The sequence below is a fragment of the Oryctolagus cuniculus genome, chromosome 5, assembly GCF_964237555.1.
Source record: "Oryctolagus cuniculus chromosome 5, mOryCun1.1, whole genome shotgun sequence".
Lineage (NCBI taxonomy): Eukaryota > Metazoa > Chordata > Mammalia > Lagomorpha > Leporidae > Oryctolagus > Oryctolagus cuniculus.
The window spans coordinates 148752074-148760272 of NC_091436.1; positions in this window are offsets into that span (position 1 = coordinate 148752074).

Below are 8199 nucleotides of genomic sequence, written 5' to 3' on the forward strand. Positions count from 1 at the left end.
GGAATTTCAGAATAAACATAAAAAGCCCCCTTAACCTTGATTATTGTGGAGTCTCCCAAACTTATTTGACCCCAGAGCTCCTTTTTCTCATAACACCTATTGATAGGAAGAGACACAGGCTGGAAATTACTGGTGTGATGGAAGGTGCATTGAGGAGTTGGGCACATGGTACAACAGTTAAGATGCCTCCATCCAGGGGGCTGGCGCTGTGGCGCAGCAGGTTAATCCTCCCTCTTCTTCCAGGCCAGCTCTCTGCTGTGGCCCGGGAGTGCAGTGGAGGATGGCCTAAGTCCTTGGGACCTGCACCCGCATGGGAGACCAGGAGGAAGCACCTGGCTCCTGGCTTCAGATGGGTGCAGCTCCGGCTGTTGCGGCCATTTGGGGAATGAACCAATGGAAGGAAGACCTTTCTCTCTGTCTCTCTCTCTCACTGTCTATAACTCTACCCATCAAATAAATAAAAAATCTTAAAAAAAAAAAAAAAAAAGATGCCTCTATCTGGAATCAGAGTGCCTGGGATCAATCTCTGCTTCCAACTCCTGATTCCAGTTTCCTGCCATTACAGACTCTAGGAGGCAGCAGTGACGGCCCAAGTGACTGGGTTCCTGCTACCCACATGGGAGACCTCTCTTGAGTTCTTGGCTGCTGGAACAGGCTGGCCCAGCCCTGACTGTTGTATGCATTTAGGGGAGAACTATCAAATGAGAGCTCTGGCTCTCAACAATAAAAAAAAAAAAAAAAAAAAAAGGAAGAAAGGAAAGAATGAAGAAAGGAAGGAAGAATAGAGGGACATACAAATTAAAAAAAAAAAGTTGTGTGGGGTCACTGCTGTGACATAGTGGGTAAAGCTGTCTGTGGCACCAGTGTCCCATATGGGTACCAGTTTGAGTCCTGGCTGCTCCATTTCCAATCCAGTTCCCTGCTAATGTGCTCAGGAAAGCAGTGGAAGATGGCAAAAGTGTTTGGACCCTTGCACCCATGTGGGAGACCTGGAAGAAGCCCCTGGCTCCTGTCTTTAGACCAGCCCATCTCCAGCTATTGTGGCCATTTGGGGAGTGAACCAGAGGATGGAAGATTCATTCTATCTCTCTTTCTCTCTCTCCCTCTCTCCCTCTTCCCTCCCTTCCTTCCTCCCTCCCTCTTTCTCTATAACTCTGCCTTTCAAATAAATAAATAAATATTAAAAAAAAAACAAAGGTGCATTGAGCTTTTAAATCAAAAGCTTGGATCTGAGTCTCCACTCTGATTTTCTGTTTACTTCAGATAAGTTATTACCAAGTCTTAGTTTTCTTATATATAAAATGAGTGTACACAATGCTGACCCTAGATGTCAGTGGTTCTTAGAAACAAATATGTCTGTGAAAACTTTTTTAAAATAATAACAGGCTATTAAAAAACATTATAATGTATATGTACACCTATGAAAAAAGCCAGCGAACTGTGTGTGGCCTTTAGATGAAATCTGGCCTATTGCTTGATTTTGTAGTTTTACTGGAGGACTGGTGCTGTGGCATAGCAAGTAAAGCTGCCACCTGCAGTGCAGGCATCCCATAAGAGCGCCAGTTCAAGTCCCGGCTGCTCCACTTCCGATCCAGCTCTCTTCTATGGCCTGGGAAAGCAGTAGAAGATGGCCCAAGTGCTTGGGCCCCTCCACCTGCATGGGAAGACGCAGAAGAAGCTCCTGGCTCCTGACTTTGGATTGGCCCAGCTCCGGCCATTGCGGCCATCTGGAGAGTAAACCAGATGGAAGACCTCTCTCTCTACTTCTCCTCTCTGTGTAGCTCTTTAGAATAAATAAATAAATCTTTTAAAAAATAAGTTTTATTGGAACAGTCATGCTCAGTGATTTATGCATAATCTGTGGTTGATGACACACAATAGTGACAGAGCCAGACCATAAGGCACACAAAGCCATTTGTTCCTTTACAGGAAAATTGCTTACCACTGATCTATAATAAGCAATAATTTATATTCCAGGGCACATTGTGCCTGTGGGAGTTGAGATAACACAGGTACAGCTCTGCCAATGTGTGGGGAAGCCAGGACATGGTAATAGGCACAGCTCTGGCTTGCATTCTTGTCTCAGGTGTTCAGGTGGCTCTGTCTCCCTCATCAGGTAGAGCAGGTGGCAAGTTCTCCAGGCCTAGCAGGAAGGTGATGAGACAGCTGCACACAGCCTTTCTCCAGATAAGAACCTGAGTGATGAACACACCTGGATGCATGGCACAAAGCCTGGCAGGCTGCCAGCTACGCTGAGCAGGAGGAGGAGCCACACAGCACACAGGTCCAAGCCTGTGGAATGGGGAAGACCACAGATTGTCACAAATCCATGACTGCAATTGTAGCCAAGAGCATAACGTGTGTATGACGTGTCTCAGGGACCACGGACAGGCACTCATTGGCAACAGCGAGTCTCAGAAGATGAACAGAACACGGGGTGCAGCAGTGGCACACGCACACCCACACCTGTCTCCCTGAGGTTCCTCCTGTGTGTGGGTTGGTGTCTCGGGTCCCCAGGTCCACACCTTGAGAACTGCCCACATGTTCAGGAAGATGGGCATTGTGAAAATGCATCCCAACTTACCTGTGCTCAGGACCCTACCCTCAGTCTTCCAGCCCACAGGCTGGGAATGCACACAGCAAAGCCCGGGGGGGGGGGGGGACCGTTCCTGGGAGATAAAATGTTCTGGGCTTTGCAGGTGGGTGAGTGGCATAGGGAGTGCCTCAGTGCAGGAAGCCGGATTACGGCATCGCCAAGGTCCCTGTTTCTGGCTGCCCCAGTCCCAAGGTGCTAACTATACCTGACATCCACTCCAGCAGCCTAGCAAGTGCGTGCACATCTGAGTGTGCACTGACACCTCATGTGTATCCGCCCTTCCTTACACGCCTCACATGCACCAGCTTCCTCCCTCCCAACGTGAGGGTGAAGGTCGGGATTATGGTTGGGACGGGAGGGATGAGACGTCTCAGAGAGTCACCTGACATCTCAGTGCTCTGCCCATCTTTTTAGAGGTGTCCTGGCAAAAGAACACTTATCTCTGGTCCCTGAGGACTTCAGAAACGCACAAAAACACAGGAAAAAAAAATCAAAGTTTGGGATCCCATTTCACCCTGCAGGGCAGTCAACTTCTCTTAGCAAGTCAGAGGCAAATTCCCGTTCCTCCTGCGTGGCTTTTTAACTTCCTCTACAGTCTGAGAGCATCCTGCTTCTCGGCCACTTTCCCGCTTTGCACCGCGAGCAGCTGCGTGCATTACTGCTGCCTATGCAATGGTCAGGCCTCAGGCCTTTGTCCTCACCTTACCTAAGTTCTTCCTTTGATTTCTCCCCAAGCCCCATCTTCACGAATCTTTCCCCAACTCTTTAAGCACTTTTCTCTGAACTCCCTCAGAGCCCAAGCTTTATTCTGCGTTTCAGCATTGGATACCATCCAATTATTTGGACTCTATTACTGACAGTCCACTTTGTTGATTTTTTTTAAGATTTATTTATTTGAAAGGCAGAGTTACAGAGGCAGAGGCAGAGAGAGACAGAGAGAGGGAGGTCTTCTATCCACTGGTTCACTCCCCAGATGGCCACAACAGCTGGAGCTGTGCCGATCCGAAGCCAGGAGCTTTTTCCAGGTCTCCCACATGGGTGCAGGGGCCCAAGGACTTGGGCCATCCTCTGCTGCTTTCCCAGGCCATAGCAGAGAGCTGGATTGGAAGTGGAGCAGCCAGGACTCAAACCAGCACCCATACAAGATGCCGGCACCGCAGACAGCGGCTTTACCCACTGTGCCACAGCACAGGCCCCTGACAGTCCACTTTAAAAAAAAAAAAATCTACATTTCACTTATTTTCTCCAGCAAGAACATCAACTCCTTGAAGGTGAACCATCTTCCTCATCTGAACCCCGACACCAGTCTAAAACAGTGGCTAGTATGTAGCCGTTTGTTGATAAATGCTGTTGAAAACAGGAATTTTTTAGTATTTACAGTTTTTAGAGGTTTAGGGGCCACTCACTGCCTACACCACCTGTTTCGGATTGCACATTTCAGAGAGTTACCGTGGAAGTTCAGCTGGAGAGTGTGAGCCGGGTTCACTCTAGGGCTCAGACACATCTGGAGGGCAGGGCAGACTCGCCAAGATCTGTTTTCATTTGATCCGGGGGTCTTTGCAGGGACAGAACTGGTCCTCAGACGAGAGAGAGAGCAAAGGGTGTGATGTGAAGCAAGGCCCGTGGGCCTTTGAGGGATAGGTGTGGATTAGTCTCCCAGGCTGCCTCCGCAAAGCTCAGCCGACCACGTGGCTTAAAACAAGACATCAAGGCATTTGTTCTCCCTCAGTTTTGGAGACCACAAATCCAAAATGAAGGCGCTGGTGGAGCGTTGCCCCCTCAGCATCCTCTGGGGAAGAATCCTGCCTTCCGTTTCAGTGTCTGGTAGCCCCAGGCCTTCCCCGGCTTGCAGCAGCGTCATTCATTCTGCTTGCTGCCTCGGCGTTCTTGGGGCTGGCTCCCCTCCACAAGTGTGTGTCTTCACCTGGCATTCTCTCACTCAGGACCCCAGCCATGGTGGATTAACGACCTCATTTCATTTTACTTTGATTACCTCTGCAAAGACCCTATCTCCAAATCAGGTCACATCCCCAGGTGCTGGGGATTAAGACTTTGACATATCTAATTCAACCAGTAACGGGGGGCATCTTCAGCCGAGGGTGGTACTTGATTCTGTAACACCATCCAGAATCAAACTTCAAGGGCAGAGCCGAAACTCTGGGGAAGTCGGTACAAATGGATCTCTAGGAAGCAGTGACTTTGCAAACTTTCCCTATATGAGGCGGGGCTAATCCCACCAACTGGGGACTGTGAGTGAAGGACAAGTGCATCTCCCCAAAGACAGGAGCCTGACGGGACCTGAGGAGGCAGCGCGCTCTGAGCAGCACAAAGCCCCCATCCCAGACGACTCAGAGGACAAAGAGGCCGAGTGAATGTCCCCAAGCACGTGGCCACGCCAAAGACTGTGAGCAACGTTCCCTCTGCACCTGCTGCCAGGGCCCCTCCCACCTGCACATCCCTCCTTACTTCTGATGAATGGCTCTCTTTCTCCCTCACCTCCCATAGTCCCGTACTGCCTAAAGTGTCACTTCGCTCCTTCCTCCCCATCCCAATATCTGAGCTCAGTATTTTGAGAAAGAAGCAACTTTGTCTTTGAGAGAAAGCCAGTTAAAAATACATTTGTATATACATTTTATGTGTACAATAGATACACTGGGAGCTGGCACTGTGGTGTAGTGGGTAAAGCCGCCACCTGCAGTGCTGGCATCCCATACATACATGGGTCCAGTCCTGGCTGCTCCACTTCCAACCCAGCTCTCTGCTATGGCTTGGGAAAGTAGTGGAAGATGGCCCAAGTACTTGGGTCCCTGCACCCGCATGGGAGACCAGGAAGAAGCTCCTGGCTTCTGACTTTGGATTGGTGCAGCTCCGGCCATCGCGGCCAGTTGGGGAGTGAACCAGCAGTTGGAAGCTGTCTCTCTCTCTCTCTCTAACTCTCCTTCTTTCTCTGTACAACTCTGACTTTCAAGTAAATACATAAATCTTTTTTTAAAAAAATAGATACACTGACTCTTTCATCTGTGTTTCTCTAGCTCTGTGAGTAGCCATCCTCAAATCTAAACAGAAGCAGCCATGGCTCTGGCTTAGGAAGGGAGTCTCTCTGTGTTCCGAGCTTCAACTAACCTGCTGTCCAGGGCTGCTGGCAGTACCCTCCCTGATGTGGCTTTAGGCCGAGAGAGCCACTTCTAGAATAGGCACGGATCCCTTTCCTGCCGCCTTGCCCCCTTACTGAGCAGGGGTTGCACACCCTCAGATGCCTCCAGGGGCCACCAGTACCCTCTGGCTACAACAGCGCTGAAACCCTGCTCAGGGCCATGTGGCTTAGAGCTCACAGACATGCTGGCAGCAGAGTGGAGTTTCACAGATCGCCAGTGAACTCTCCTGTCACACCTTTTGTTTGGTGACAGACAGACATCATCTTATCTGACGTAACAGAAATTAGACAACACTGTGCTTCTCCATTTCGGTCTCACCATGTGGCATCCTAGGAGTGCCTGTGGTGGAGGACCAATCGCTGGTGTGTGCCGGGGCCAGGGTGGGGGCTGGGAGGACGAGGGTGCTCCTGAGGACGGCTGCAAGGGCAAGTTGGCCACAGCCTGGTGGAAGTGGCAGCGGGCGGCCTCTGGGGACCTCCAGCTCCTGCTGGGCCCCACAGCCTTCCCTGAGGGGCCGAGGGGAGGCCTGAGCTCATCCTTCCTCCCAGCAGTCTGGGCTCTGGGATGTGCCCTTGCTCCACTGCAGTTGCCCAGCCCCTTGGGAGGCTGGGGCTGAAGGGGCAGGGGGACACTCCGGTCACAGCCAGACCCTGCTGGATGCAGGTGCACTGTGGGTGGCCAGGGCTATCAGGGGACTAAGCAACCTGAAAGAACAAAGAAATCCCTGAGATTTGGACCAATCTGGGAGAAGTGAAAACACTTTGTGAACAGGAGGGTGTCTACGGATGACGCCTGCATGTGTGCTTACACATTTCCTTCCAGAGGCTCAGTCACCAAACCCCATTATCCCCTGAAGATGTCCCCAGCAGCAAAAACTCTCTGGGCATGAGACAGGCCGTGTACTTGCGACAGGCAGCATGCTGCTGGGATGTGTAAAACACATTTTAAAAGCTGGGTTAAAACAGCAGGAGGGATTACAGTGTAGCAGAAATAGAAATGGCAGTGTTGGAAATGGTCAAATCTAGATCTTTTTCTTTCTCCTTAACCAAAACGCTATTTTGAGCTACTGTGTAAAAATGTGGTGTGAACGCCTTGCCCAGAGCTTCCTCATGTCCCTCAGATCGGGAATCAATACAACATTAAGAAGAAAAAAAAGATCATTAATTGATGGATTGATTCACCAAAGTGAGGTAAAAATAAACGATCAGGCTGGAGATCAGGAAGAGAGAAACTTCAGGGAGCTAAAGAACACTTTCATGGTCTTACAAAATTGCTTGAAATAGGTTGTGATTATTTTTAGCCTGATAGCTGCCCGTCAAGATTAGCCATAGCACAGAAAATCTGAGTGACCGTAATATACACAGCAGCAGGGTAGAGTCTCGGCTTCATTAACTGCACAATAACACCACCTCCCTGAGGATGGTATATCACTTCCTGGTTTTCTAAAGAAGCAATTATTTAATTAGTGCTCTTTGAAAGGTAAAGGGAATGAGACAGACACAAAGAGATTTTCTATCCACTGGTTTATTCCCCAAATGCCACAAGAGCCAGAGACGAGCCAGGCCAAAGCCAGGTCTTCCATGTGGAAGACTCAAGTACTTGATCCATCATCTGCTTCCTCCCTGGGTGCACATTAGCAAGAAGCTAAAATTGGAAGTGCAGTGAGGACTCTAGGGGTTGGACTCCACTATGGGATGTGGGCAAACCAAATGGCAACTTAACAGCTATGCCAAACACCTGCCCCAACATTGGTTTATATGTGAAGAAATGGAGACTCAAAGACGAGATAACTTGTCCAATCCCCATGACAAATGTATATTGGAGATCGGCCATTCCAGGACACGCATTGGTGGAAATGTCAGGTGTCTCCCAAGCTGATACTCCAGCCCAGGTATTTGGTGGACAGCTCAGCTAGCCTCTATCATCTTAACCCTCAACTTCCCCCTAACAAACCTACCCTATATGCTTTCTGTACTTCCAAATCCTTAGCTATTCAGCCAGTCTCATTGGAATAGATTGAGAATCAATATACAAGACTGGTACACTTGCTCTATAGGGAAGCCTGTGTGTGCATATGTAAAAGGTAATTATGCAAATCTCAAGTCTGCATTCAGTGACATCATGAGTTAGGCTGAAATCCTTTAGGAAAATGAGAAAATGCACAAATCAGAGTCCATGATGGTGCTCCAGATAAGTTTTGATTTGTGTTATAAGAACCCAAGGGTTTTTCAACAGATGTGTATTTGCAAACAAGGTTTTAAAAATGATAAAAGCAACAGAGAGACTTTTTTTAATTAATTTATTTATTTGAGAGGCAGAGTTATAGACATTGAGAGGGAGAGCCAGAGAGAAAGGTCTTCCATCCACTGGTTTACCCTCCAAATGGTCGCAATGGCCGGAGCTGAGCCAATCCAAAGCCTGGAGCCAGGACTCCTCCATGTCTCCCAG